The following is a 17,534-nucleotide window of genomic DNA, read 5'->3' as shown; positions in this document are numbered from 1 at the left end:
AGAGAAAATTTAAAATCATGTCACAGCATCAAACATTTCATTTAGTTAAATCATAGCAGAAAAATGCGTATCTAACAAGCTCTTTTACAGAGATGAAGTTTCAAAACTATTTGCAGGTTTCCCGTGTCAAACATCCCAGAAGATACGTCAAATGCTCCTTTAATCCTGGCAGCTCACAGGGTGGATTCATCGGAGCAATCATCCTAATAACAGTAAATCCTCAATAATTGACGTGTTAAAATTACCTCCAAATGGATTTTCTTTTTCCCTTGACAGAGACCTTTAAGGAGAGCAAGAAGATCCAGCAGGTTGGAAATGAAAAGCAGACTGATAGCTCCAGCAGGCATTAACCCCACCTCTGGTTTGATCTCTCTCAGGTCAGGTCCAGCTACCGAAACAGCCGCCAAGTGACGGGTTTGATCTGAGCCTGCTGACAGGGTCAGCTGTAACTGACTGTGAGGTTGTCATGACTGACTGCAAAACACTCCTTACTCATCTGAGCGATCATTTGTCAGCATGTCATGTTGTTCAAATGTGAGGCTGAGTTGAAAAAGGGCCAAAGACGATCCAAAGTGATATTTGATAGTATTTTTGTTGGCAAACGAACTGGTAATTTTCATAATCCTTAACAAATTGTTCTTAGACATGTTGCAAAGTAAGTTTTTAGCACTTGATGTTTTAATGTGAAGCTGGGGAAGAAAGAGTAACACACTGAAATCTTTTTCAATCTGCTAATTTACTTTTTATTTTCTCACACCATGTTCCTGGGCCTGACTTTTAACTAACACCATGTGACTCATTCTCCAAAAGAAATGTATGTGACTATTTAGTTGTGCTTATTGAGCTCGTCTGGACATGATTTGTTTGCAGCAATAAAAGCGGGCAAGAATTGTTTGTTTTTAATGACCCTGTTATCCACCGAGGAAGCATGAAATTTTATTTCTTTTTTCCACTGAGACTTCCAAAATCACCTCAGGATGAGATAATGAAACTAAATAACATTTTATTAGAAATACATTTAGTTTTTTCAGCGTATGAGTAAATGTTTGACTTTGATCATGAGTGTTTATTTGCTTATTGCATGCGAGCACATCCGTGAACTGTTTGTTTGTGCAAGATTTTGAAAGAAGAAAGAAACCCTGACATCATTACGGTTCAGTCAGAGGATTATAACAGAAAAACTGATGTATAAAATATGTCATAAGTGGCTGCTAACTGACATTTTACCACTGTGTGTGTTTGAGCGCTCGCCCTGTGGTTTGCTGTCTCTCTACGGGGTTTAAAGACGGGAGGAGTGAACCAGCAACACCATCCCAGTGCCGATCAAATACCCATCAGGCAGCACAAGGACGTCAAACAGTCAAAACAGAACCTGATCTCAGGGGCAATTACCAGTGTTTGCTTAATCTTTGGAACGTGCTGTCAAAAACCAGGGTCAGTGACGCTGTTTGGCTCCCCTCTTTTTGGTGGGGGTGAGAACAGGGATTATTACTCATTAGGACTTCACAGTTCGGTGTTTGAAGACGTGGGGGTACAGGGGGAGCAGCCTTTGTAGGGAGGGGAGGGTGCCTCTGTTAACAAAGAAGGGTGGGTCGGCTGGGTGCTGTGTGTGTGTGAGAGGAAGAAAATCTGGGAAGATTTAAAACGACAAATGTGTGAATGAAATGCTGCAAAGGGTTAAATGTGTGAATGAAATGCTGCAAAGGGTTAAAGCATGAGCTTGTTCTAACTTGACAACATCTAAATCATAAACTTGCTTGCGTTTTTATATTTTCCCTCTGCGTACCTGAAGTGTATTTGTGAACTAAGTCCCACACTGACCCTGTTTTCCATTGTTAACCCGCTGGCAGTTCTCTCTAAGCTATTCTGTTACCTGTTTGTTACCTCAGCATCAATTAAAGTTATCTGAAACCTCAACCACCCACAGGCTCCTACAGCTTACAATTAAAGTGGCGTGAGACCTGAGTTAGTTTCACACTAATTCCACACTGTTTAAATGACAGCACTCACGGCCCTCAGGGATGTGTGAATGGCTTTATTAGATAGCTGAGGATTAATAATTACCTGAAAAAGCAATTGCAACTAATGCCACCCAACCCTTAGGGCACTACAAGGCAGGTAACAAGCTCAAAACGGAGGTGTTCAATCCCTGCTAGTCTATAAAGAGAGAGAGATTTTTGGTGAAGCTCTTTCAAAGAAATGTCAAAGATCAGCTTCTGTGGATGTGACCTCCGATGCACCCTTTAGCTACAGGAACACAAATATTAATATTAACATGTTTTTACTCCATTTCTAACTGATGTTTCACCTTTCCTATTACTGTTGTATCATCAAATAGTTAAGTTGGCCCTAAATATATTCCCAACTGTAGGATTTTGCAATTTTTTTAGGTAGAACATCTGATTATTGACGACTTATCAACAGACAAAGACAGCTAGCATTAGCATTTATATTTCTGACCAGCATTACCACTACCTAGCAAATATTGGGACAGCTTGGGACCCTGTTTACACAACAACATTTCATCCAAAATGCTAAAACGCTGTGAAAAACATCTGCATTTACACGGAAACGCTGAGGGATTGAAAAAGCTGTAGTAAGCATCAGTGGCGTGGCGTGGCATGGGGATTTTTTTTTATTTTTTTGAGGAAGAGACAGAGACTCTAATCTGTATGGTTTTTAGGGAGTGGGGTACATAAAAGACTATGTTGCAACTTGTATATCGCTATTTCATGTAATGGAACGACCTGTTAAGAGTGCCCAGAGAGCACAAATTTTACTTACGCACGCTTGTTTTGTAACCGACACTTTGAACACTGACACACGCCCTTCACTCCCCCACCCTCATTAACTCATCCACACACATACATTGGCCTCTTGACTTAGCTTAAATATCTTGTTAATTTAGTCAACCACCCACTTAAATGCACAACTGGCTGTTTTATACACACTGCTAACGTGCTAATCTTCCTGATTTCATTCAGCGGCTTGATGATGATGACGATACTGTGATTTGACTGGTTTGAGGCCGAAGACGGGGTGGCTTCCCTTGACACAGTCTTGGTCAATCACAGGTGAGCAGTGTCATGACGGCAGCCTCATCTGATTGGTTAATCATTTTTGCTTTTTTTTCACCAAGGGACGCCAACCCGGCTTGGCTTCCTTGTGGACAACAGTGTGCAATATCACATTTTCACCACGCTTTCGCCACAGAATATTTATGAGTACGCTGTTTCACACATCGTAAAATGCTACATAAGTAGAGGAAAGAAAAAGGAAGAAATGACAGTGACAGAACACAGAAGAATTATCAAAACTGTTAAAAGGAGTAATTTCATCAAATCACAGCAACAGTCTGAACAATGAGAGGGAGCATGGCTTCCCTTGGCCTCTAGGAGAAAACGCCACTGGTAAGCATACCAGGCCAGTAGTTGGCACTCTAATTGTCTTGTCCAGAAGCCGCTTTTGGTAGATCTCTGCTGAAGTAGAGTTGGTCAGATCATCTACTGTATTGGCGAATACTAAGTGCAGAAGTGGAGCAACAGATGCACATTTTGTCTAAAGACAGTCAGCAGATGGAGCAGATGGAGCAGCACAAGCACAACACGGTAGTCCACGATCGTAACAATACTGTCGGACTGTTGTATGCGCTTGCTGGAAGTGGAGCGTGACGTCAGCTTATTGTTTACACAGCAACGGTGTGGGCTGTGTTTCAGAAAAATTCCACGCTGGAGGCCATTTTTAAAAGTTTGCATTTCAGGTCAGCCAAAACGCAGTTTCCGTGTAAATGCGAGACCGAAATGCAACAAGACTTTTGTTTACCCCAAAACTGTTGTTGTGTAAACAGCCCCTGAGATTTATACCATCGAACGAAAGTGTCCAGCACAGTATGAATAAGAAGCACAATAGGTAGAATGTGACCATTGCAAACATTAGACTTTGTCCTGCAGTCGCTAACTGGTTAGCATATCATGGTTTTACCTTGGAGAAAGGTGAAATATCTTTCAATTTTTCCTAGCCATTGTCCTTTCAGCTGCTCATCAATTGTTGAGCACTCAAAGTACAGCAATTTGTCAGGTATGATACAAGATTTATAAACTTATAAAGCCAAGAGACAGCATTTGAGCCTCCCACTTTTGGCATGACATTAGAGAAATGTAGCTACTGTATGAAAACAGTGTGTTACAAACATATGTGCCTTGCTAACGACACTCCTCATTCTCTTGGACTTTCCCTGCTCTTTTAAGTTGGTGAAGAATAACATGTGTAAGTCTGACTTTGGTTTTGTGAGGTTGCCATTGTTGTGTAGCGCATATGGAGTGAACCCACGGGACAAACGGCTGAGAAAGTTTCTGTTTGCATGCACAACTTTTAATTTTTTTAATTTTCTAATTTGCAAAAGAGGACTGTCAGGCTTAACTGTTTAAATCTACCTAACTTTACAAAGTATGTCACTCTTTTATTCCTCTCTGAACAAACACACACACACACACACACACACACACACACACACACACACACACACACACACACACACACACACACACACACACACACACACACACACACACACACACACACAAACATCTTGTGGTCATGTAGTGACTAACCCGGGGGATGAGAAGAGGTTTCATGCTGACAGGATGTCAGGTCTCAGTGGGAGATGGCTAACTAGTGGGAGCATCAAAGAGCGGCTAAATCAGCTCCCTTCCACCGCGGCACAGTCACCACATTCCTCCAAGGTGCAGATATGAAAGAAAGTATGTGCTCTACAGTCTCAACAACAACAAAAATATTTAATCTAAGAAAACATTTGAGTGCCTTTGGCAGACATCCCACCATATTGTGAATTTTTCAGTTTTACTTCATTTTTCCTCCTCAAACATATCGTACGGAGCCTTTGTTGCATCTTTCAGAGCATATTTTGTATATAGGGGATCTGTACAATGAACAATGGCACGTCTAACAGTGCAGCTGTCTTTACTTTGGAGTTTATTGTTACCACTTCTCAGTACTTTGACAGCAATAACATAGTAACCACCATCCTTAAGAAAGTCTCATATACCACTCAGCGCTCACACTGAGGGGCCATGTGCATGTATGGGTGTGTGAGTGTGGGTAAGTGTGTGGTGAAAGTAGTTACAGAAAGGGAAGCGATTATTATGAGACATTTACTCGCTGACAGTTTCTCTCACTGGGCTTTTGTTTCACACTCGTATAAAGAGATGCTGTAAATGGCGACATGAGAGTTTTGAAACACTGACACTGTTTTGATTTTTGGGGAAACAACTTCTTAATTGAGTTTGTGGGTTGCTTGTATTTTAGTATGTTTTAATTCCAAAAATTGAACACATTTGTCATTCATGTTTGTTTGCCTGAGTTCATTCATAACAGAAGTGAGCCACGTTTACAACCCTCCCTCTGTTGTTCAGCACAGACTAACTTTAGATGAGTAAACATTGACTTTATTCCATCCAAAGTGGGTTTTTCCCCTCTGCGCTTCATAGCCTCGCTATTGTCTCCTCTCCATTCTCATTCATCCCAAACTGCCGCCTCGACCCCAAACTCTCCCCCGCCAAGCCAGTCACACAGCCTCACAGGACCTGCTTTGACTGCTACTTAATTACACACCGTTTTACTCCACAGTTTACCAGTCAAAAGGAGGGGCCGGCTGGGGGTATGTGGATGGGTAAGGGTGGAGGGGGAGCAGGGCTGTGGGTATGGGGGCCCCCAGTGTTCTCTCCATCAATGTCTGTGGCCCCCACAAAGGCCCTCATGACAGAGGATGAGTAGTTATAATGCTGTTGCAGTGCCTGCCGCTCAAAGTCACCCCATTCCTAATTGCCCTCAGAGATGGCAGATAATGGAGGAGCTTTGAAGTGAAAACGGCCCCTAATGAGCGCGAGAGAGAAGAATTTGAGAATGGGGGACACCAGTGTGTGAGGATTGCTCAACGATCTGTTCATCAGAAATAGAAAATGTGAAAAAAAGAATGGTTCTGTATTTCTCAGTCTATCTCCGAGTGAAGAAGAGTCCAAGACAGAAGTCTGAGACGGATGCTCAGCAGGGGACTCTGTCATCCATCTCCCAGCTCGCCTTTTCCTCCTCCTCCTCCTCCTCCTCTTTCTCACCCCCTCTGTCTCCAGTGTAGCCTCCAGGCACCTGTCTCCTCTCCAATGGTTTGCTTCTCTCTCCATCTTTTCACCTCTTACATCATTCTCTCTTAACTTTCATTCTTTCTTTAACGCCCCTTTCAGTCCCTCCCTTTGTTACCACCCCTCCTTCTCTTCACTGTTTTTTTTTTTTGATGGACAAATTGACAATGGCACCGCCGCTCGGTCTGGCGTCAGGGCCTTCCCATTCCAGAAAAATGCCTTGGATTCTTCGCACTGTCCTGCATACTTTCACATGACACCAAGGAAACTCCAGTGATTTACATAAAGCTTTTTCCCCCTTTTTACTGCATGCTCCTTTTGTTATGCTCTTTAGATAATGATACTGTCTCTATTACCTTCTCTTTGTTATTGTGATTAAGCTTTATTAACTTCCCTTTCAACTAAAACTTTGCCTGCAGAGTATTAAATCATGCCTCTGTATCTTTAATATAAACCTGTTTTTTCCTATCAAATTTCCTCGACTTTTAAAAACTTTCTTCATGATGTTAATGTTGGAATTATAAAGTGTTGGTGTTCTGCTTTTACACTAAATAACACATGAAATATAGTAGTTTATGATTACAACATATGACGTCTTGCAATGTATTTGGGTGAAAAGTTGTCACAGTATTTTTGCATTAATGTGCTAATTATGTGCTAATAATTATTATATTTCCATGCCTTTGAGTGTTTCCATAATGTCTGATTATCATACTACCATTAACGCTGATGTTCTCTCAATCCCTCTAAACTTAGTTGTTTACACTGCTGCTGAATTTTTGACCCCATTGTTAATTTTTACAGAAAAACAACTTTACCTGCTTTCAACTCCAAAATTAAAAATCCTTATAAACTTGTTTGTTGGCCGTATTTACAATCTAAAGCTGCCCAGACCTCATGAAAACCACAACACTGACAGTTTTAGAAAGATACGATCATTCTTGATGTGTGATAGAACAAATCCCTCTTGGCTGATAAAATGAGCAGTAAACTGTGATCCGTCTTTATCAGGCCTCATCAGCCATTGTGATACTCCCTTTAGCCTTTGTCTCCCTATTAAATAACCAGTGTTTTTGGTCTGGCCTGCCATTTCAAAGGGGACCCTGAGTTCCTGACAAAGAGCAGAGCCAGCGGGGCCCTCATGAATGACAGTCAGGCAGGATCACTTGGTATTTACTGCTGAAGAGGTGGAGTGCATTAAAGCCAAGAGACTGATTGTTGTTGTGTTTGCCTTTACTAATTGGCTGGAAGGCAGTGAGCTGCTGATACAATTCAGAGGGAAAACAGTGATCAGAGGAAAAAGGAAAGGAGGAGGAGGAGGAGTGGAAACTGCAGATTAAAAAAAATGAACGCTTGGTTGGCTTTCTGAGGGCTGATGAGAGCATTTAGATTATAAGGACATGCCAGACGTGCGGTCAAATCTTGTTTATTCAAAACTAAATTATACCGTGTGTATTCCCACATGCTCAATGAGGTCGTGACCCACTTTATCGCTGACTTTGTGTACAATTATAATGTCTTTATAACACATTTTAACCAGCACAGGGATGACTGATTAAAAACATGTTTATTTTAGGAGCGTCCACAATCCAATGGGGTCCCTTGTCCTTCACAGAAACCTCAGAGACAAGGAGCAGAGAGAGCTGGTTCAGTCTAACCATGGGGACTCGTCTACTTAGTAATCAGGACAAGCTGTGGGGAGACTTGGCCTAAATTCTTAACCACAATTTCTTCCTCCGCGGTGGAAGAAGACAAGGGTGAATAACAGAGGGGGGAATACGGTGAGCATTGAGCGTTTTTGCTGGAGGAGCAGAAAGGTGGCCATCCCTGTGATGTGTTAGTGAAGGATGGAGGCCAGCCACAGGTCTACAAGGAGCTGTACAGACAGCATGTGTGCACAGACGTTTGTGCTTGTCACAAGTGGACCAAAGGCGGGTATTAGTTCATTTTTTTCTTGACAAGAGCTGCCCCGAAAACAGAGACACTACTCATCAGCTTTTAGGTCAGAGGGAGCCCAAAGTGAGTGTGTGACACACAGCCGAGAGCGAGACAGCAGGAGGAGGAGGAGTGGAAAGGGGGTGAATATCAATGGGAAAGCCAAAAAGTTGGGCTCTCAAATGGTCATGCTTGAAACCAGTATTCACAGTGAATTTCCGGCCACAGTGCCATGCCTAAGTCCCCTTGATTATTTTCTGGTTCAGAGGTTGCCGCATTTCAAAGACTCCTGTCTGCCCACGTCTGTGATTTGGTCTTGTTAAGAGGTCTATATTTCAGCAGCAAAACACACAAAGAACTTTAAGGAAAATTGAAAGTGACAATCAATCACACAGAGTTCTCAGTCATCCGTTCGGGGTGTGGACCTGGATATTCAGCAGTAAAACTGTGTGACACAGAGCGGGGTGGTTGTTTGGATGTGTTTTTGGAAAAGAAAGTTAAATTTAAGTGTGATGGGGAAATTTAAACTCCTTTAATCCAGAAAATTGGAAGAGTTGTTTCTTGAGCAGTGTGTAGGTCTTTGTCCTCAGTAAGGATGCTTCAATGCAAGTGCACAATCATTCTCTGTTGGGGAAAATAAAGGAAAACTTGTTCTTCAAGTATATGATCCTTTTTTAGGTATTATATTTTTTACACTTGATGTTCTCTCCTTACTTTTAAGATTTTGGTAAGTTTTTTCGTCCATCACCTTTTCTGATTTTAAGAATGCTCAAAACACTATGAAGAGACTTTTGATGAGATTTACGCAGTTTTGCAAGAAGGTTAGCCCCATTACACTTATTTCTACACCCCGGGATGTGAAGAAGAATACTAACACTCCTCTACAAATGGGCAATATTTCTTTTAGTAGCATTAGCATAAACCCCCTAAACTATGTTTGACAGATAATAAAAGTCTGTGTGGAAAAAAATAGAGAGGTGGGATTGAAGTATGAAGAATGTGTTGCATTATGAGAAATTTGCTTTTAAGTGTGCTGTCATCACCCAGATTTTGCTAACAATACTTACAACTGCAGAAGCAACTGGATAATTAATTTTTGAAGGTTTTTTTTGGATCTGATGACATTCCCAGCTCCAACATCCAATTTCTGAGGAAAACTGAACACAGAACTTTTTCATGTTTTCACTAACTACTCTGAACTGTCTGAAGCTAAGTCATATGGGTTTTAGCCTGTTTTAGCCTTTAGCCTGTGCTCTATCACTATCATTTTGTCAATCAAAGTATAAATAAATCCAGGAAAGCGTTTTCAGCAGAGAAAAAGGTCTGACCTTGCTTCTCACTGCTCAACTGTCATAGGGACTTTTAGTCTGCATAATGTAAATGGATTCCCTGGTCAGACTGACCATGGATACTGAGAAACAGTATTTAGAAATTAATTAGCTGTGGTGCAGATAATCTTATTCTAAATTTAAATTATGAACAGGATAAAGAAGTCAGATTATTTCCAGATCTCTTGCAAAGTCCCAATGGGGTCTTTAAATGAAACCTTGTGTTGCAGTTTGGAATATTCCAAGCTCCAAATCTTTCAAAATAGATTTCTCTTTTTGCTGTAAACACGTGTTTTGTCTCATAACTCCTCATCGGACACATAAATGAGCCAACCACCTTTATTCATCAAGATTAAGCCAAAGACAAGCAACAAATGCTCAAAACTGACACCTCAAATACACCAGATACTTCTACAATCTGGCTCTGCTCCTTTGTGTGTTGACTGTGTTTGCCAACTCACACCAGCACCGTGTTCAGTCCGGCAAGCTGGAGTTGTGAGACTGAGGAATCCCCGCGCATCCCACTCCATTGACAAGCCTCTCTTTCTTTATGTTGAGTTGTAAAACTCCAAATCTGTTAACTCCGCCTGGCTCTGATCATTATGTTGGTTTGTTGTCGTAGTCAAGCTATATAAGAAATTGGCTTTTTACACAGTTTTATTTTGAAAGGGGGGGTGTTTTTAGGTGGTTTCTGTGCACAATTTCCTAACTCACTCAATCTTTCCTCACTGAATTTATCTGTCACAGCTCCAGAGTCCACTGCTGAATATCCAGGTCCACACCCGAAAAATAGGATTGGTTGCGTATTACCTGCAACCTGCCGAACCAGCCACGCAGCTGGACCACAGGATCAGACACAGAGTAAGTTTCAGTGTAAGTTGACAGATTGAACTGAATGGAAACCTATCAGCTCTGTGCTGTGACGGACCAAAGACGCATCTAGTGTATTTCAGCCGTGAGGAGGCTAAAGAGGGTAGTTTGCTATTTTGAGTGTTGACAAGTATGATCACTTGATCTACAATTTGTTTCAAATGTATCTGTTTGTACTAAACTGTGTTGAAACATTTCTTTTTATCAACTCCACAAAAACTTCAGTGGCCTGCATGTTTGTTGGCAATAAAGATCGTGACAGAAAAATACAGTTCAGTGTTCTTTAAGACTAACTTATCAAATCTGTATCTTACAATAACGGTAAACAACTCCTTTAGCTCATTTAAGACGTAGAAGTAAAATTAAAAGGACCGAGTATCTGTTTCACATGGTCACTGTTCACGTGCCCCCCTCCCCTCCTCCTTCTCCCTATGACACATGAAAGAGTAAGCCTCATAATAAAATGGAACACACCATCCTCCAAGGTCAAATTATTGTAATTACTTGTAATTGAGTGTTTGGCAGCAAAGCCATTTCCTCCTCAGATCCTGCGCGTTCTTTTTGAATATCATGATCACTTTGTTCTTGGCCCCAGCATCCTATTGACCTTCTCCAGTTGCAGACTTTCCTGAGCTCATGTGACACGCGACAGAGTGGGACCTGGAGGGAGGGTTGGGTTAGGTAGGAAGGCCTATGAGCTATGTTGTCACAAGATGAGTTACCCTCCGCCATTTCCATATGTTTTCAGTCATCTGTTGGGATCATTTTGCTCCATCCATCTTTTCTTTCTATGTCTATTTATAAATACTTGAAGCCATTTTTGCAACATTCTGGCCTTGGCCAGAGCCCGGGGTTAAGAATGGGAGAAACCACCATGACACAAATTGGTTCATGTTTCATTCCAGTGTCTCTGAGGAATTTGGGTTCTTTATGAGCAGATGTGTGTTTGGTAAGTGTGTGTTTGTACAGCAGACATATCTGAGGATGATTAGTAGTGGTCATTGTTTTATTGGACAGCAGTGAGTCTAACAGCAGAAGTTTAACTGACCTCAACTGTCATCAAAGCGTTTTATTTTGTATCTCTAGCATCTGTAAAGATAGTCCAAAAGTTACAGACCCTGCTGGCAGAGAAAATTGCTGCATATTGCATGTTATACTGTACATTATCTCCACTACCACATAACTTTTTAACGCCATGTTCTATGATTTGCAGCCATCATCCAGCTCTCACTAACGCCTATAATCCTGCAAGTCAATCTCAACATTTCATTTTCATCATCGCATCTGTCCAGTGAGGGTGGGGCAATAGTTTAACCGATGACCTTTCTAAAAGCTTCCATGCAGCTTTTTTTTCCACTCATAAACCTCACTGTCAGCTTGAATGTACTCATCTATGTCAGTGCTGCCATGTCCTCATTGGATGATGGTTCAGAAGTCAATTAAAATGACTGAATGAATCTCTAACAAATGTGTCTAGCTCATAGGGTGCAGCACTGTAACTGTCCACTGTGTTGCTGACAAAGCAGGATGTCTGACTCTAAATCACTGAAAAAATAAGTCACTGAGCCTGTAAAAATATTTGAACTGGATTCAACCTTTTCAAGAAATCAAATTTGTAAGTGCACAAATTGCTGTAAACGTTAAGAGGTAAAGAGACAAAGCGAATAAACAAGTTTCAGTCCAGCCAGCAAAAAGAAAATCAACTGGAAATGACTAAACAAATGTTTTTTGCATTTATTTTAATGAATAAATTTCTCTGTCTGTGCCGTTTCAGTTTCTTCCCATGAGCTCAATGCCCAGAAGATCAAAACAAATCCCTCAAACTTTGGCTATTGACTGTTTAAAATTGGGGTTTAGTGGATGCACTGACCGTCCACATCATATTACTTGGGATGTTAGCAGATCAGTAAAAATCCTCATGCAGCTATACATACTACTTTGATTTTAGAAATAATTTATATATATGCAATACAGAAATTGTCATTCTGGTTCTCACAGTCGATTTGTCAGTGGGTTTCTGCTCTCCCTCTTGATTACATGGACTCCAGCTCAAACATTAGTTACTATTGGGAATGTCAGGTTGCCATTTTCTTATGATTGGCTGATGAAAGGTATAATTTGGGACTGCCAAGACAGCAACTTCAAAAGCCTCCAATGCCACATTAGGCTGGAATGTGAAAGCTGTCCAGGCAAGAAATGATCCAATTTTCTACTGGCTTTAATTACAAAGAGGATCCCCTTTCATTGGTGGGGCAATTGCTGTCCTTTTCTGAAGAGCATTGTGGAAAATGATCAAGTCAACCATAGCCAGACTGCTCAAATCTGGGCTGTCTTAGTGCGGCCATGGCATCATTACTTTTTATTTGAAACGCACATGTCCACATGTCTTTGTAAATTGACCTCCAAACTGGCGGTCACAAAGAACCCAGTGACAAGTCACAGCAAAAGAAATGAATCGCCAGAGTCTGATCATTCAAAGTCCAAAATGTAGTTTCTTTCATAAACACTGAGATTGTGTTGTGGTACAGGGAAAGACAAAATACACCAAGTGGTTGGGGGGGAATGTGTCCTACAGTTTCTTTTATGGCTGCCATCACGGCAACAAAATAAAAGCATAAATTGTGTTTAATCCCTGGAGCAGAGTCATTGTGCCCGAAGCCCGATGGTAATGAGCTATGTCCTTTCTAATCTAAATAAAGCTAAGCATTTGTAACAGCAGCTGCATTACGGAAAATCCAATTTGTGATTGCAACATCTGCACTGAACCCATGGGTAGTTCTTTGCTGGTCCAGGCAACTAAGCTGCATGTCTTTTCCATCATTGCCTTTCCAGGAAACTCACATGCACATGACCTTGCATGCAATAATAATGATTCATATTCAAAAACGGAGCCCTGGTTATAATGGAGTAAAAAGAATTAGCATCTAGATATTCTTAGACATGCAAACTCATGCATGCACAGAGGGCTCATAGACCCTGCATAAAACTTGGGCACGTAAGCAAACAGTCATAAATACACAGAATCCATTCTGGTAACGTCAGATGTTATTGGCTGTATCTTTTCATTTTACAGTCAATTCTGTGTTTGCTATGATGCTAAATTGTAATACATTAAACCTACAGTTTGAGGACTTTAAACTGGTAATGATATTGTGTCTGTTTTACACTAGGTGGTTGATAACTTAGTGACAATTAAACTTAAACCAGAGTGTAGTTATAGATTAATGTCTAATGCCTGTCACCAATTCTAGCTGTTTCTTCTATCACCATAATCATCAATAATCAAGTTTTTTTTCCCTGAGAAGTTTTGCAGTGATTAGGATTTTAACCAAAATGAAAACTGAACCAGAAGTGACTTTTCATACAATACTAATATGAGTGTGTAAGGCAATATCTAAACTTTAGTGAAGGACATCCATATAGCACAGTTACATGACATGATCGTAAAGCTATCCCGAGTTCTTGTTCTTTTCTCAGGACAGGTATGTCGTGTGGCTACCCTTAGATGACATTAGCCAATGAAAGAAAACAAAGATAACTGGGCACAGAGTCAAAAAAAAATCTGTTCAACTTAAATATCTTCTTTTCTTGGCACTGAAACACTTCATCTGTTTGTCTAGATGACATAATGCCGACTGAAGCAAACTAGATGAGTTAATTCACCGTCCTGGGCAACGCCTTGGCCCGTACCTCTACCTGTCAAATCCTGTCAGGGCATATGTCATGAGGAGAAGGACACGAAGAAAAGGGACCATTTTCACATGTTTGGTTCGTGTCCAGAGGCTTATTTGTAAGCCTGCAGGGTGTGGCAGGTAAGCCTCCACCTCAAAGGGAACAGTTCCCTCCCATGTAATTGGCTCCATCAGATCAAGCTGCATGACATTCCTTCAGACTGTTTTAAGTGACGACTGCCAAGAGACAGAGCTAACTGCCATCGAAAGGGACTATCTCCACTCTGAATCAGTGCTGGTTGATGAGATATCACTGTGTCATTAGCTCAGGTTTCAGACTACACCCTGCCAATAAACAAAGCTAACAGAAGACACAGCTCACCAAGAGACACTAACAAGTGAAATAAAACAGGTAAACACAAAGCTAATAAGCCAGCTACATGCATGAGAAGCTCTTACACTGATCAGGGAGTTACTCAACCCAATAAGGGATCCTCTTATCACCGAAAGGGGCTGTACCAGTGAGTTGGAGAGAGGATGCATCCTCAGGCAAAACAGAGATAAGGGCCTTTGATAGAATTAAGCCAACGTCAAACAGCCAGTAGATGAGTTCTGTGAAGATAAAACGGCCAGGACTGACAGGTCTGATAATGGTCCAAACAAAGAGAAAGTGGAGATTAAGGGGTTCCTTTTCAGGCAGTTAAGTGGACTGCCCAGAGGACACTCCAAAACATGGCTCATCTGTCACGGACAGGAGGAATGGATACCATCACCAGCGCCTCATCCAGGGGACAGATAGCATCTAGGAATGCATGTAAAGAATGCTTAGTTTGCTGGACTGTGCCTTGGATATCCTCAGTAGTCTCATTGATCAACCAATTTTCCATGCACCATTTATAAAATTAACAGAGAAAAAATAACAAGAGGTAGTTAGGGTACAAGAGCAGTTATAAACAGTAACTGTCTGAAAATAACCATCTGTGAGTAAAATGAAACAACAACAACAAAAACAGAGCACCTGTGCCCAAACAGGAGGTTGTCTCTTAAGTTGTTATTCAGCTACAGTGTAACTCCATTTGATGTGATTGGGAGGGTGTAAAAGGAAAATGATTGCAAATCTATCTTAATATAAAAAGACTCAACACTGTTGAAGTGGCTGGCACATGGTTTGTGGCTTAACTGCTTAATACGTTATCGCTCAAAAGAATAGTTTTGACAACGAGTAATAATTTAAGGGGCTGTGATGAGTTTTTAAGTGATCTTGAAAAAGCCTCCCTTCTAGATATATGCCTGATCGTAACCCACACTTTAAAGGGACAGTTCAGTTTTTTTGAAGTGGGGTTGTATGAGCTCTATGTGACCACTAAGGACATTAGATACAGTAGAAAGGTGTCTCCTCTCCCTCAGTAAGACACAAACTGTAATCAATGGTGATGAGGAAACAGGAGCTAACAGGGAAAGACCGAACCAAATTCAAAGGCTATTTTCTCTGCCTACAAGAACTAAAATCAAAAAGTAATACCACAGTTTAAGAGTACGCTACATAAAATATTTTTTAAGTGCATAAAGTCTTCGGAAATATAAACATTTATCCGGACCTAACTAACTGGTCATGTGTCCTTACGCCCAGCGCTAGTGCGCTCTGTCCCCCCTCCTCCTTTCAGCTCTAGGGAAAGTAAACAAGCTATGCTTCGGACGCCGGTTGTAGCCCCGTGTAAGTTTGTTCAAGTATCGTAATTCGTTTGTTTGTACTCTAAGGATTGTGAGGCAGCATAGGAAATTCAAAATGAGTGACTATGACAGCGACAATGAAGTTCCATTCACTTTGGAACCAAAAGGATACCTGTATGAACCGGAGTACACAGAGCTGCTACAGATGGCGACTGAAAGGAATACAGAGGAAACATCCACGGACACAGAATAGTTTTGACACTGAGTAATAATCTAAGGGGCTGTGATGAGTTTTTAAGTGATCTTGAAACAGTCTCCCTTCTAGATATATTCCTGATCGTAATCCACACTTTAAAATAAGATTATCAGTGCCAATATTGGTTATTCCTAAATGCTACTTCTCAGCTTCCTGATCGCGATTGGGCAGGATTGGATTGATTTATGGCACATCAATTCATCAAAATATCACATCACATTCAAAACATCTCAAAGTCTCAACTGTCAAACAGAAAAAGAACAGAAAAGCAGAAGAAAGCCAAATGGGAGAGTGATAGAGCATGAGCTTAAGGCTATAACACTAAAAACTCAAGAGAGTGCGCGTGAGACTCCGAGCCAAAAGGCGTCGCTGCAGTCTTATTAAAACAGATCCTTCTCACAGCATCTTTGAGGAGTAAAAAAATCTAAATTTAATGGATTCACAGTTAAAATATGATTTGTTATGGATTAAAATTGAAAAGAAGGCCAGTAAATAATTCAAAAATGCAAATAAACTTGATTTATGCTTTTCTCTTTCTGCTGCAAGATAAAAGTTTGGACACAAGGCTGTCTCAAATGTAAACAAGAATGAGAAGTCATGCCCTTTTGAGCCTATACCTCTGATCTTTACAAAGCTGTTCTCTCTTAAAATTTGAAGCTTTAAGAGAGGGTAAAAAAATGATGTGGAGTTAATGCTGAGGAGGCAGAAAGTAGAGACAGTCACAGCACTCAGCTGTAACAGGGTCTGGCACAACACTAACAAAGGAAATGAGCAAACCACACAGCAAATAACAGACTTTATTCAACACTCTGGGCCCCACTGCTTACATCTGAGTGCCAACCCTAGTCATTTACACATAAATCAACTTGTGAGAAATATTAAACACAAATTACTACATTTGTCTAGACAGAACATAATTGCAAGTTTACTTGAACTACGACTAAGTTCAGCTTTCATGAATATGTATGCTATATTGGAGTATGTCAAAGGCCATGTCCATACGTAACCAAGCATGTGGGAAACCCCATAAATTTTTTATACATTTAGGCCTGTAATCCACACAGAACTGCAGTTTTACATCACTAAATTGATGTTTTCTGAAAACTCCAACCAAAGTAAAGATTTTGGAAAACTCCACTTTCGTAGTTTCGAGTACTCCCCGGGAAGCTGAGTTTTTGGTTCTCAAACATCACAGCTGAATAACAGAGGTTCATCCCGATTAGATAGGTTTCCCATATGAAAAACACTGACAAATATGGGTTTAAGCCGCACTCACTGGCGGAATTGTCTGGTGTGTGTGGACAAAAGTATTTTTAAAAACAAAAGAGGGGGGAAATTTGTTTTTGAAACTGCGCAGCTACGCGATTCATGGCTTCCAAATTTGCACTTAGGAATTGGCATGAATCAACAAATAAACAGTTCTCACAGTGTAAACCCGTAAATATGAGTTAAGTTTCTTCCTCTCATAAGTAAACTGTCTAACATGTCCAAGAAAATATCTGTTTTATTTTAAGAATTTGAAAATACACTTGTTGCAACTCCATGCGGCATTCACTTGGGAATTATTTTGAGGTTATGTGAATGCCTTCTAAGATACACCTTATCTTTTTTTGTTTGTTTAAAAGTACTTTTTTTTTCCTCAATCCCA

Source organism: Halichoeres trimaculatus, unplaced genomic scaffold (genome assembly GCF_033239565.1).
Source record: "Halichoeres trimaculatus isolate MK-OKI-2021-1 unplaced genomic scaffold, fHalTri1.1 fHalTri1_scaffold_1, whole genome shotgun sequence".
NCBI classification, from domain to species: Eukaryota; Metazoa; Chordata; class Actinopteri; order Labriformes; family Labridae; genus Halichoeres; species Halichoeres trimaculatus.
This window is presented reverse-complemented; position numbering follows the sequence as displayed.